General features: G+C 36.2%; 1 protein-coding gene and 1 non-coding gene across 4 annotated transcripts in view; one reads left to right on the top strand and one right to left on the bottom strand.

Moving 5' to 3' along the window:
- The window catches only part of LOC126762572 (serine/threonine-protein kinase NLK2), a 293,423-nt gene that overhangs the window by 107,808 nt on the left and 170,068 nt on the right, over window positions 1–15,547 (bottom strand). The gene's annotated exons all lie outside the window — the stretch shown is intronic.
- Window positions 9,188–9,260, top strand: Trnaa-agc (transfer RNA alanine (anticodon AGC)). Its single transcript has one exon. It is a non-coding gene; the product is annotated as a tRNA-Ala (tRNA).

Here is a 15,547-nt window from a genome sequence, read left to right as displayed (position 1 = left end):
TGGTTGTTGTTATTGCCGCCAGGTTGTGTTCTAATTACATGTAATTTATTTTTAGAAGAAAAAGTGTTCACTTTCGCAGGCGGAAAATAAAAGGAAAAGCATTGGAGCGAATTAATGAATTGTTTGGAGTAAAAGTGCGTCGCTAAATTCCTAACTAAATATTGTTGTTGTTGTACGTTGACCTACCTATGTATATATGTATGTATGTTGTGGCACTTGGTTATAATTTATGATTGCCACATTCTATATTTATTAGCCGCTAACGGTGCGCTGCCTGCGTGCTGGTAATTAAAAGTGTAATGGCAGTGCGGTAATGCAATTAGTTGTATTTATAATATCGATTCAATGGGCAAACACGGAAATTGTGGGTGAAATGTGTAACATTATATATAGCTACATATGTATGCATTCGAAATAGGTAACCCCATTTGGTATGTTCACGTGTCGAATTATAAATGTATTATTTATTATTGTTATGGTAGGTTGGAAGGAAAGTCGTCGATAATTCCATAAACCCAAACTTTAACGTATTGGGTTGCAGTGTTGCATGTGCTTATTTATATTCAACGAAGTAATTGATTAACTCAATTTTCAGAATTATATCTCACATTTAAAATCACAAAATACTCTTTGCCTGTTAATATTGTCAATAGTAGGCTGATTTAAAGAAGTGACCATAAAGAAATTCGAATATCAATTAGCCATCTGAAGAACAACAAAACGGCGGGGAGCGATTGATTATCGGCTGAGCTATTCGAAGAAGATGTATTGCATATGAGATGGAAACAAGTCAACACTTCATTCTTGACTGTCCCGCGTTTGGGAGCGTGCTGCCGTTAATGGACATTAAACTGCCTGTGCAAATTTGTATTGGCTACTAGCGTTTTGCTAATTTATAAGTTCGAACAAAGGATTTCTTCTTTTTATGGCCTCACAAAGGTCTACATATTGTGATCTGTGATCAGCCATCTAATCTAACCTACCATGGGAGAAGCCTCGTTAATATCGCATATAAGGTCTTATCGAGCATAGTGTGTGAAAGAATGCACATATCAATGTAGCTTTAGACCTGGAAACTCTACTATCGCCCAAATTTTCATAATGCACCAAATCTTAAAAAAGAGCCGTAAAAGGAAGATCGACACACCACCTCTTCGTCGATTTCAAAGCTGCTTTTGACAGCAGGAAAAGGAGCTGCCTTTATTCGCGTTGTATGAATTTGGTATCCCCGCAAAACTGATACGGCTGCGCAAGCTGACGTCTAGCAATATCAAAAGCTCCGTCAGGATCGGAATGAACCTCTCCGAGCCGTAGAGCAGGGATTTCAAATTTGGTAAGAGACATTCTTACATTTTTATGTTACAGTGCGAAAATAGGAGAATTCGGACTATAGGCACAACCACTAACTATATAACAAAATTTTAAATTTTCTTTGATTATTTCCTTTTGAGTGTAAAAATCAAAAAGCAATTAAGATAACGGGAAACTTTGCACGAACAAAAACTATTCAAGCACCTAGGTACCGAGTATGTGAACCTCAGTACCTTTGGTTCGACTTTTGATCGAAAATGTCGGTCAATGTGTGAGTTATATAATTGAAATTCAGGAATAAACCTTCTCTGAAAATGGTATGTATGTATGTCAACAATGGGTTGAATCGGTTCAATTCTTCCCTTAGCTCCCATATACCTAATGTAAAGATTTTCGAACTTAAGGGTGACTTTGTACCGCATATATCGACCAATATGTGAGTTATCTCATTGCAAATGAGAGAGCATGTGTGGCTCAAAACAGTGTATCTTTGTGCCTAAAATAGATAAATTTGAGCGAGAACTTTGCCTAGGCCTTATATAACTAATAACAGGATTTTCTTTGTGCCTAAAATAGATAAATTTGAGCCTAGGCCTTATATAGCTAACATCAGGATTTTCAAACATCCGGTTGGCTTTACTCTTTATGATTGGTTTTTTAGTATGTGGCATGTTAATAGCATGTGGTATTGGGAAAAATGGTTAAAATCGGGAAGATACCACCTCAAGTCCTTCTATATACTATATACATATAATGATTTTCGTTTTTCTATAAAGAAGAAGATGTATATATGTATAAGCTTGCTTGGATTTCGATCCTCTGGTTGACGTTTTCCACCTTAAAGTATTTATCTGGCTGCGATTTCTGCAAGTTGCAAGAGTATAAAATATTAGGTTGCACTCGAACCTAACTATTCCTTACTTGTTTTAAAGTCAACTTATATAATGGGTTGTCAAAAAAGTCTTGCGGTATTTTTATTGAATTTTTTTTTTGAAATTGAAATGAATTTTTGATGACTCATGCCCAGCTCTTGACCGATGCTACGGCTGCTACTATGCCGGTCTCTTTCGACCAATTCAGCGATTTTATCGCAATTTTCGACGACAGGCCTTCCGGAGCGTGGCGCATCTTCGACCACCTCTACACCAGAACGAAAACGTTGAAACCATCGTTGTGCGGTGGAAATGGAAACTGTATCGGGTCCATAAACTGCACAAATTTTATTGGCGGCTTGAGATGCATTTTTGCCTTTATCGTAGTAGTACTGTAAAATATGCCGTATTTTCTCTTTATTTTGCTCCATGTTTGCGACGCTATAACTCACGAACGACTTAAAAAACGACAATCAATCAAACACGTGTTAGCGCGTGAAATGAGCTTTCCAAAAAGGTATAGCATGACCCGATGCGACGAATAAAACTAGAACTACGCGCTTTCAGCGCCAACTAGCGAAAATACGCAAGACTTTTTTGAGAACTTATATGTACTTTTTCATTTTATTTTAATTTTTTTTTTTATATTTTCTAAACGATAAATAATATTAATATTAGCTAACTTGTTTCCAATCATTTTCTGTTACAGTTCTGTAACGTTCTCCTCACGTTAAGCATATTTCGTTAATTATGGTAACTTACACTCGTCATTTAATATAACCACCCGAATTACTCTCTTTGATCTATTCCGATAAAATTTCAAGCCGCTTGCTATTTGTTTGAAAATCAACCCTCTAACGCCCAAATTTCTATTTATTAAAGTCGGGTAGTTTTCTAATTTTTCCAATAATTACACAATTTACTGTTATACCCTTACTTATCAATTATTTACTATGGCATACTGGGCAGCATACTTTACATTGCCGATAACTCATTGTTAAATGCAAATTGTCGGCACGCCTTCGTCACCATCACGAACAGCTGTCTACGGCAACAGCTGACATTTCACATTATACATGAATGCTTAGATTATATATATGTATGTGTGCATGTGTGTTACAGACAAACACAGGTATTCATGACAGTTCATTACAGTGCTTACGCTGCTAATTATAGAGCGCTTTGTCATTTATCTGCAGCTCAAGAGCGCAGGCGAATACATGCATACCAGAACAATGAGTATAAGTGAATGTCTGTATATATGTACTTATGTCCGTATATGCAGGCGTTAGCAAACATTATAATAATAAAAACAATAGGTAAACTCATGAAGAGTCTTAAGTTGCCACCTATTTGCTCTAGTCAGCGTTTGTTTCGGCGCTTCCACTTAAAATTACTTCATAAAAGCATTGTCATCATGCCGGCGATTATTATAATCCAGTGGCATGTTCACATAAGCCAGACCGCCAACACATATGCACATAAATATTATCTACCCAATTATGTGTGAAGCCAGTGTTGCTTGTGTGCCGCTCATAATGATATGCACATGACTTCATTCTGCCTCTATATATATTGGAATATATATTACGTAGCCCGGCAGATACTAGATACATTGTATATTTAAATCACCAGCATGTGTGTATGTGTGTGGACTTGATTGCCGGCAATATTTTGTCATCATCATCAAATCGTTGATGTAGGTACAGGCAAGCAGGCAGGCAGGCAGCCGTATATAATATGCTCGTATATTTTAAAATAAATTCGCGTTAGCTTGTGAACAGCGATAGCAACAGTAACAACAACAACAACACCAAAAGCAAATTGGGTCAACAACTGTTGCCAACGGTGGCGACGGAGAAACTGCTGATGTCAGCTGTAAAGTGGCATAGAATTATGTTCACTGTTGTGCCGACTTGTGTTTGTCGTTGTGCTACTCGCTCTCGCTGTGTGAGTTTGTGTGTCTGATTTCTTACCCTCCAATTAATATAGCCAGTTGTCGATTTTATCGTTGATGTTATGATAAGGCAGTTTGGAATTTCGGAAGTTGGTTAGTAAAAAATGCTAGGCAATGATTGTTTGTATGGAAATCTAGGTCGCGTTGGTATTGGGGTTGTATTATGAAATTAGTGGGTACATAGGAAGCAAGTAAATATGACTTTTGGACATTGCAAAAAATTTTTTTGGAATTTTTATAAAAAAGCTGTGCTGTTTTTAAAACAAAAACCCGCAATATCTCCAACGAAATAGTCGTGGACTAATTTTTATTGGACTAATATGTAACTAGAAGAAAATTTTTGGAATGTTAAAAAAAGTTGTACCGATTTTAAAACGAAAACTCCAGCAATGTCTCCAACAAACTAGTGTACTAGTTTTAATTGGAGTAGTCTGTAACTAGTCTTATATAAACTAGTTAGAGACTGGTCAGTGGTGGTTTTAAGCATAGAAATCAGTGAAAATGCATTGCTTCATCGAAAGTAAATTTTACTAATAATTTTTTTTAATATTATTGTAGAAATATGCCGATGATATCAAGCTAGTTACTTACTAAATATACATATAACATTTAAAGTGCTGTGAATTAAAGCAAATCTTCTGAGAGGTGAGTTTAAGGGGCAAGATTAGTGCGGATTAAAAAAATATAAATTTTTGTTTACCTTTACACTTTAGCGTACTAAAAATATAGGGCTTGCTGCATGAATTTGGAGCTTGAGCTTCACTTCTAAGTTTCTTTTCCCTATTTCCAGACTCTTCCGTGCTGCAATGCTTCAACATACCCATTTTTCCCAAAGTGCGAAACTATTTGCACTTAATGTCTTAAACGCGCTTACACCCTTCACAGAAACCAGAACCATATTTTTTTTTTCACAGGATTGGATGACATAATCCCCAAGCCCAAAATTTTAACAAAAACTTTAGGGCTTATACGTTCTTTTTTAAGAGCTCTAGACCAAAAAGCCCTAATGAAATCTAGAAAAGTTATTATTTTCGGAAAATAAAATTTGCAATTTTTTTAAGAACTCGGAATTTTATGAAAAACATAACTAGTTATTTAAAAAAAAAATTCATTAAAGCCAGGTTGTTATGAAACGTGAAAATTTAAAAATTTTTCGATGAACTAGGTGCGAACTAGTTTTTATTGGACTAGTTGCTTTAGGTGTAGTTTCTGAAATGATAGAAGTTTACATCAACCTATTGTACAAAAAACATAATTATAGACAGAAAGCGAAGGTTTATGGCATTCATTCAACTAGTTGCAAACTAGTTTTTATTGGACTAGTTTGTTTATGTACAGTTCCTGCATTAATAGAAGTTTAAATCAACCTACTGCATAAAAAACCTACTTATAGACAAAAAGCGAAGGTTTATTGCATTCCTTCAAGGAAGCTATTGAGCTGCTGTGTAAGTGCAGTGTAAACGAAGTTACAGCTGCCTTAATTACATAACACAACAACAGCAAGATGCTGCTTTTTTAACTCCCACTTTACTGGCTCAAAAAGGCACATAGTATGTAGTAACAACGTGGGCACATTTGTTGGCCAACCAAGAGCAACAGCTGCTGGATGTCCGCAATATCGATGACCTCATATGCTGCACATATGTTGATTCAATAATTTATTGCACTTGCAATCTCATATATGTGTATGTATGCACATATGTATATATGTGTGTATATACTTAAGTTTGCATGTACGGTGGTGTGTGTGTGCGGGAAGTGAAAGAGAACGTCAGACTAGCAACTAAGTCGGTAATGTTCGGCCGTCATGCAGTTACTCAATCATGTAAAGTGGAAAGAGCGAAGGTGCGGTAGAGAGTGCAAGAGAGGAAGGCTGCATTCGGGTAACGGTGACATGATTGTGCAGCTTGTGTAAGGCACTGCTCGCGCCGCGTTGTTGTGTTTGCTGCTGCTGCAGCTTTAAAGCGGGGCAATAGTGTTGCTGGCTCTAATTTGTTTCCTGCCTTGGAAGTTTTTTGGGTCACCCTTTCTTGTGCGCGACCAACAACGCTGCCTCTTAAAGATTCTTTGAAAAGTTGCTGCCACTTTAATGCTCGCAATTTTTATTAATATTTTTCTCTTTTTTGTTCTTTTCCATTTTTGTTTTTCTTCCTCAGTCACTTCCCTTTCTCTTTGCCACATTGACGGCTTAAAGTTCAGCTATTACTCGGTTGCAGCTGTTGTCGTTGCCATTGTCGCTGTTCGTGTCTCGAACTGGGTTAACTTTTGTATTCTGACTGCCTGTCTCGCAGCTTAAGCTGGCGGCAGTTGCCACAGCGCTTTGGCTGATCACATTTTCATTGTTTTTGTTTTGTCGTGTTGTTGACATTATGTGGCCAACATCCGTGCGGTTTATTGAAAAGTGATAGTGTTTATTTTGAACAAAAGCAACAACAAGAAAAAAGCGGTTAAAATTATCGCAGACAAAACACTTCAAATTATTATTATTATGAAAAAATTGCTGTCTGCTGGCCGGATTGACTGCCCGTCAGCTATGCAATGCTGCCACATGCTTCGTAAGTGACCAATCACTTACTTGTTGCACACATGCATACACACACATACATATGTATGTATGTATATGGGTAAAATAGCGTTGCAAATGGAAGGCAGGAAGACATGTAATTTATTGATGTTCGCTGCCCTCTCACCTCGCTGTCGCTCGTGCTTGCTTACTTCGGTGTCAGAGTTGATGTAAATTGAGTTGCAGCGTCGCTGAACTTTGAACTTTAAAACTCAATAAAGCATATGGAGTCGCTATGGCAATTGAATTTACAGGTTGGTCGCGAGTCTCAAGCTCCTTTGATAACTTTATTTTCATTTATATAATAATTTTATATTCATTTTTTATACTTAATTACGAATTAGTGTACAAAACGCGGCCTTAATTGAGTTGATTGCCAGTTTAATTAAGTAATTTGTGCGCTAATTCTTGGAAGTTTTATGGTTCCAGTCGGTTAAACCTGTTGAGAATTCCAGATGTTTTACCGAAATATTATAAAAATCAGTTTGATACATAATTGAAAATTATAGAAAGGCTGGTAGCTCTTACCAACAAGCACTTTCCAGGTTTCTCTGAGATCGTATATGTATTTAGACCTTTTAATATTAGGCTGTTTTTATTTTTGTATATTTTATATTATTTATTGTCTTTGGCAAAAATATATCAAGACGTAAAGTACTTGATAAACCTCGTATCGCATATCGGCCAGAAGTGTCTTGGAAAGCAGGGCAGCAGTGGAAAGTGTTGGCAGAAGCAAGCAACTTCACTTCTACTGGGTGCCAGGCCACAAAGGCATCGACGACAATGAAATACTAAATGAGATTGCCAAGAATGGGGTACGACTAACAACCTAAGACGTGATCAACATTCAAAAACAAGCTAAAACTTGATGGGACGAGCTACCGAAGTGCAAAACTGCAAAAGTCCTGTTCAAAATGGAAGATCGGAAGTACTATACATCAAATTTCTATTGGCACTCGTTAGAAGAGACTGTAGGAACATGATCGGAATACTAACTAGTCTGGTGTCTGGTGGCGACAAATGCCTGCAGAACGGAGTTGACAGATCGAGAAGACTGCAGGAAATGTCTAAAGTAGGGTACCAGGCAAAAAATGGAGCATCTCTTGTGCACTGGTCCCGCATTGGCAAGACTACACTGTAAGCATCTGGGGTCCACATGGTATGATAGGCTGAAAGAGGTATCGATAGTGAGGACCAGCGTCTGTACAAATTAGCATCAAGGGCAGGCATCATAACGGATGACTACTCCTCATGGGCTGAACTACATCTGGTATCACAAAGGACTAAACTGGTATGCGTGGCTTATTGGCCTACAAGATTAAGCTAACCTAAAATACTTGATAATTTTACTACACTTTCATAAGCATTTTTATGACTCGAGATATCAAAAGCTAAATTGGTTCCAAATAATTTTGCTCGAGTTATATTTTATGCAAGAGACCGGAAACTCGAAATACAAAACCCAAACTCAAAAAATAATTCAAAGTGAAAGAACTTAAAAAAATTAAAATAGAAATTAAACCTAAAACTTAGATAATTGAATTCTTCGCATACATTTTGAGTTTGTGTGAAAAATTTGTAAATACAAAGTTGACCAACGTTTATACTTTAAGACCCGTAGCTTTGCCGAACAGTGAGTTAAATCGTTTTGACCGTTATTACAACCAGCCTCCCCTTTCTCTTCTCTTCATCGTACCATGATAAATAATATAATATAAATATTATAAAATTTTAAGCTTCATGTCATGCATTAGTATTCATGGCTGAGGGTTTTTCAGCGCATAGCTTTAAAAAGAATATAACTGTTAAATTACAACAGTACGAATTTCTGGGAAAATATTTTTTTTTTTGTAAAAAACCGTTAACGTCAAAATAATTTCAGCGCAGCAAATCCTTATGGCTCTCTAATAATTCAATTCCTATTACTCATAAAATATTTAAATACTAAAACGCTGATTCGCAAAATACAACCGTTATTAAATTACAAAAGAAATTCGTTTCCTACTCAAACTACCTCAGCCTATTAAGTCAATGTGCCAAATCTATTTGTAGCACACTTATAAGCGTGTGGATTACGCTGAATAGTTAGTAACAAAGGTTACGTATACGCACCGAAGCACCCTTCGGCAAAGTAATCTAAATATGCGTAAGCATAACAACCACGCCACGGGCATGCAAAAAAGTAATAATGCACGACAGGTAATGACGCTAAAAATAAACGCACGAAAGCTGCAAGACCCGCCGAAAAGCTCAGCGCTCTAGTTTTGCTGCTTTGACGTAGCAACGCTGGCAGCTACGGGCGTAGAGACGGCGGCGAAAAGCTATAGTTTGTTTTTGTGTTTTGTGTGTTTTTTGTGGGCGTTCAAGCACTGCACATTCGCTTTGGTTGTTGTTGCTTGCCGCTGGCTTGTGATTAAAAGAAACACGGCGATAATAGTTTCGCGTTGACCAGCTGTGGGCGATAGCGCGGTCAAATTAACACACGGGGATGTAGCTCAGATGGTAGAGCGCTCGCTTAGCATGTGAGAGGTACGGGGATCGATGCCCCGCATCTCCAATTACGGTTGTTTTTTTCCTTTTGTTGTGCTCAGCTTTCGCTTTTTTGCTTAGCAAATCAGTGTTTGCTTGAAAGTGTTTCAGCTTACCTGCAAAGAGAAAGAGGTTGAAGAAAAATTAGTAAAAGTGAAAGTGGCAGAAAATAGAATGATTAAAAATAGATATGTGTGTCAAAATAAATATTTTTTTCGTGCTATATATACATAAATACATATATGTATGTATATATTACAGATTTTTGTTCTTATGTTAGTTATTTGAATATTTGCGTATATTATTCAATCTCTAACAGCAATAAGACATTTTAATTAATATGCAGCCAATAAACCGAAACAACCACAAACTTGTCACTGGTTTGTGACTGCAACAGTGTTTGATTAACGCCCATGCACGTGTGTAGTTTGTGGAGCGCTCAAAGCCACAATGAATGCAGAAGCGAGGTAGTGTACATACATATATACATATGTATATAATTTGGTTACCGCTACATTTAAACATTAACGCGTATGTACATATGTGTTTATATTTAATATTTTTCTATATGTACAGGTGTATTTTGCCTGAAGAAAAGTTATATTGAAAAGTATAAAGTCTTAGAAAATACTTGAAAATATCTTCGAGGGAGTGACGACAAATAGAACGTATTAGTTTAAAGTATCGATTCACAACCGCTGAGGACATCAGGATGTAGATCATAGAAGACCTTGGAACCGAAATCACTGCTAGAACTATACGAAACAGTTTGAACGCTCGACGACCCGCAAAAAAGCTTCTTTTGACTAAGAAAATGTGTTGATAACGCCTCCGGTGGGCTATAAAGCACCAAAGCTGGACTGAAGTCGATTGGCAGAAAGTAATCTTCTCTGAATAATCAAAGTTATGTTATGTAGCGACAGGATGTCGTACTTAAGTAGAAAAACTGAGGGCAGCCGAATTGTTTGGGGATGCTCCTTCTCAACACGAACATGGAAGACTGGCTCTAATAGATGGAACAGTAAACGCAATTAAGTACCAGCAAATACTGGAGGAATATTTAACATCTTCAATTGAAGAGCACTTTTCGCAAGCAAACGATCTCATATTCCAGGATGATTCTGCGCCATGTCATCGTGTCTAAATGGTATCAATTTTTTTCATGCCTGTAGTTTACACAAATTATTTCCTTAACAATATTATTTGTACATTTTGTTATTTTTTCTAGGTAAAAAAAACTTGCTCTCGCAAAATAGAATAGCCCAGATTTAAGCTCCATTGAGATTCTTTGGTATATTATGAAGACCAAGGTAGTAAAGAAGAGACCCAGTACCTTAGCTGAGTTGCATAAAATTTTCGAGAAGGAAACAAAGTCGAAGCTTCGAAAAACAAAACATAATAATTTGTCAAATAATATATAATAACGTTTTGATATAGTGCTATTGTTGTAGTCGTGAATAAGCGTTCTTTTTATCTATATATATACATTCTGCACTATGCCCCCAAAATCATGCAATCGATTTGTAGTAAATATGATTGAGAGCATTCTGAATACATCTTCTCTCGTCCCACCACTCTGACTTACTTGCCTTTGGAATTGCAGGCCGATATCAAGAATAAATATCAAAGTTAGATGATTAACAACAATAGTGTAGTTGAACCAAAATGGCTCGTTTCTATATACATACAATCCACACAAACCGAAAATGTGAATATGTATCTGCCGGTTGGGTCCATTAGACATATACCGATGACATATTAAAAATTAGTGATATCTGCTCATACCTTCTTCCAGCATTTTATACGACCGAATGATAGTGCGAAATTAGAATTGTTGCCAATCATTTGAAATATATGTTGAAAGTTTTATTCAGTTGTGAAATAAAAAAATCAACTTTTTTTTCTTATATAACGAATATTAATTTTTTTGAAAATATTCGCGAAATTTTTGGGAGATATGAGCGGATTTGTAAAAAAAAGTTATAACTACCGGAATCAGTTCCCAAAATTCAGAACATGTTTTTCTTGAAATGCCGGTTTCAGAGCCGGCGAGAAAAAATCTTCGAAATAGCTGAGCCAATCTAATTGAAATTTTCATACGACCTTCATAGATATATTTTTCAGATTATGATCGAAGGAATACTTCTTCTTCTTTTCTTAATTGGCGTAGACACCGCTTACGCGATTATAGCCGAGTTAACAACAGCGCGCCAGTCGTTTCTTCATAGATATATTTTTCAGATTATGATCGAAGGAATAAAATTTTTTAAAATAGTACATTTTTTCATCTAAAACAACTTTTTTGGAAAGCCGTCGTTTTATCAAAAATCAACAATTTTACTAGCCCTGCTATCATTAGCTGTGTTCATCTACATATTCTTATAAAATAATTTGTTAATTTTTGGATTTGAGCTAATTTTAAGCTTAAGAAAAGTCTTGCTCACCGCCAGACAACTTTTTTTTTAGAAATGCTACAGGAACAAGAGAATAATTTAATTAAAACTATTTTTCAAAAAATAAAAAAAAAAATTAAAATAAAATTTTTTAAAACTGAATCGCTGAATATTAAAGCATTTTATTACACCTTTATTATTATTTAAATTATTTTTATTATTGGTGAAATTTTTGCTCTTCAATAAAAACCTCACAAAATATGCATTTTTTTTTGATTTTCAATTCAATAATTTTTCAAGTTATATTTATTTTAATTTCTTGCAATAAATTTAAAATAATTGCCTTTAATTATTTTGCTAATTTATAAATATTTTTTTTATTTATAAATATTTTTTAAATTATAAATGCATTAAATCTAAATTCGCGTATGTTTACCCATCTCACTGGCCTGCAAGCCTAAATGTAAACACACGCTTATTTACATATGCATGTCGAAACATGTATGTACATATGCTGCACACGCTTACGACCACACGTTTACCTCATTTACCTCTGTGCAATTGGAATGCCATTAGTTGGCAATGCAATTAACGGGCTCGCATTGCACTTCAAAACCACTAAACAAGCGAATAAGCGCACACACGCTTTTAGCTTTGCCGTTGAGTGGTGATAATCAGTTGTAAAATAATAAAATAATTCCCCACAGAGCGACGTGTACACACCACAACTCGCCATCATTATGAATAGGCCGCTCATACACTAGCCCACACGCCGAATGGTGACAAGGAAACGTTTGTATATTGAACAAAAAACAAAAAAAAAATTAAAAATTACAATAAAATATAATAAATAATAAAAAAAATAATAATAAATAAAATAAAAGCAATAATAACAATAACAATAAACAAATTGCATTAAAAAAGAAAAATTTAAAGATTTTCGTTGTACAAAAATTATTTGCGTCAGTCGCCAGTCCACACAAATCCATAGGTCTAACTGTTTGACTGTCCGACTGGCTGGCTGTTTAATAGTTAATTTGTACGTTTTTTTGTTGTTGTTTGCTTGTTTATTTGTTGCTGTTTATGCACAAAGCAATTTAATTTTTATTTCCTATTTACTTTTGTGCTTTTGCACTTTATTTGCGCAAACATCAGCGAGTGGCGAATGGCGAATGCGAACGGCGAGTTGGGTTCATTGTCATTTTACTGCTTAATTGTGTTTGTTGTTATTGTTGTTTCGTGTAGTTAGCACAAAAGTGACGTGAAAAAGTGCATTTATTTAGACATTTTATTGATGCTGACAAATAGCTGAAATATGCAAATGCAAATGTTTGCAGTTGTTGTTGCACTTTTTAGCACCTCCTCACACTCCGCCCTCTAATTTTGATTTGATTGCTAGAAAAGCATTTTAATATTTGACAAATTCATTTGCCTTTTTGGCAATGCGCCAACTTTTCGGAGTCTAAATTGACCACGAGTGAAGGGGCGGTGTGGAGGGTATATAGAGTGGAGATGAAAATAATGAAATACCAATCTATTTAACAAGCATATGGCTTTTCGAAGTTATTTCGAGTGAATTTATAAGTACGATCATACGCAGAGGCTCATTGAATGAATTGCCAAATTATTTGCGGTAATTGTAAGGAACACGAAGGGAGATGGGCCGTTAAACATCGCCCAAAAGTTCAATAAGATGAATCAAATTAAATTTTGAATTTCTTGATTGAGCTCGATCTTTCGGTCAGAGAGCCGTCACTAAGCAGTATTTGAGAGGCTCAGAACTAGCACCTATACATATACTATATGTAATATTCCAAATGGTTGATGACGACCCCGGCTACTGGAGGACCGTTTTCCTTCGAGAGTAGATTTGTTTGACTTCATAGATCAGTGACTAAGTGGACTCGATATAAATAAATAAGAGTTTGTTTATATTCCTTTATAAGAAAAAGTCAAAGCGGCAGCAAACCAAAGAACTCGGCATAAGAAAATTTACTTAAATTTAGTTTTCAAATTCAAATGATTGCAAAAGCTCCTAAAACTCGATTCAGTTGCATTAAGTAATGTGTAACCCACTTCAGTTCCTTTATTTGGTTCAAAAGTCAACAAACTAAAATATGTACGTAGAAGGATCGCCAGCCCCATATAAGGTTGAGCACTACTACTGAGCTTAAAGCTCAACTGAAAGACCTTTCCTTTCACGTCAAACTCAACGCAAAACAAGTTTTTTAAAATTGCATTATAATTTTTCGTTTTCGGGCTGCTGACAGAGTTAAATACTTAGCGTTCGTCCTCGACAGGAAGCTCTCGTGGAAACCCAACATTGAGGAAAGCGCAAGGAAGGCTACAGGGAAGCCTTTGGTAAAAGATGCGGACTCTCAGCAAAGGTAGTTCTTTGGGTTTATGAAACCCTAATTAAGTCTATAATACTCTACGGATTTATAGTTTGGTGAAAAGCGCTGGAAAATACAGTACTAGCGAAAAATTGGTACTACTACCACGCCAATTGTTGCACTGAATGTCTGACTGTATATGTAGTACCGGTGTACATAGGCTAAATCTGCCCTCAAGCTCAAAGATTCTAGGCACTTAGAAGACTGCAAGCCTGGACACTCAGGAATTATTGCACACTTTAATTTCATTCCAAGTTCTTGGATTACCACAAAATCTAGCCCTGACTGTTATTTTTCAGCCCACAAATCTTCAAGGTAGGCTCGAGGCTTCAGTGGGAAAGACTCGCTGGAAGGAAGGGCAATGAGCTTTTTTATGGATGGCTGAAAGGTTCCAGAGAGCGTTGGTGGAGACCGTTTCTACGACAGTCGGGTCTACCGGAACGGACCCGAATTATTCATCCGACCAAAGGCTGTCAACTCGGCAGAATTCTGCCGCTACAACAAGAACAGCAACAGGGTTAGTGGTAGAGTACACTCTCGTGAAATTTCAATCAGCTTCAGTTTAAGGTTCCTCAACCACTACAGCGACTTCCAAACGGAGGTAGCAGCCATAAAGATAGCAATAGTAGTACTCGGAGTTACCGGTGACTAACCACTCCGCTAGTAGGTCGGCGATTTCAGCCTTGAGTTCGCTGACTATGCGTCAAGACTTATAAAAGGATGTCTAGACTCCTCATCTCTAGCAACGAGTAATCTTAGACATCCAGGAGAAATAGTGGAAATACAAATTACCCACCTAAGCAGACCTGTCACAAGTTCAGCGCGTTTTTACCTATAACTGGTATCTAACTACTGGAGTTTGCCTTCACAAAGGACTGTAATCAACAGTCCAAGTGTAATCCCTCCCCAATGCTATAGGCTCAGTCATCTAACCTAACCTTTCGTAAAATATGTATATAGCTAGTTCGAAATTTATATTTTTTACGGAAACAAAGTTCCCAAAAAAAACTTCTAAATGGCTAAAAGCTTTCAGCCATAAATCGTTGCTGAAAATATTTATTTACGAATTTAAATTCCACAGCGCGCTAAGCCATAATTTTTTTTTTACTTAGTAACTCTTCATTCGAAGGCAATTAAAATTCAACTAAATCAATGGGCTGATTAGGGAAACAAAAAGCCCATAATTCGATTGAACTGTTAACGCATAAATGATACACCAACAAAAAATAATAAACAAGAAAAATCAGCAATTGTAAATTTGTCAAGCAACAACAACAAACAGTCGAGCACGCTCAACTCGTTAGCCAACAAATTAAGGCACTAAATCAATTGGCAACACGAAACGACAGAGAATTGAGTCACATAAATCGGATGACAAAGTTGCTAAATGCCAAATGGTAAATGATAAATAGTAAATAAATAAAAAAATAACAACAGCAACAAAAACAAAAAAGCGAAAATAGTAAATGGCCATTGTGCAAATGTGCAAATATAAAATTGTGGGAATCCAAAGCTGGTCGTTGTTTTCA

Source organism: Bactrocera neohumeralis, chromosome 6, assembly GCF_024586455.1.
Source record: "Bactrocera neohumeralis isolate Rockhampton chromosome 6, APGP_CSIRO_Bneo_wtdbg2-racon-allhic-juicebox.fasta_v2, whole genome shotgun sequence".
Taxonomy (NCBI): Eukaryota; Metazoa; Arthropoda; class Insecta; order Diptera; family Tephritidae; genus Bactrocera; species Bactrocera neohumeralis.
This window is presented reverse-complemented; position numbering and strand designations above follow the sequence as displayed.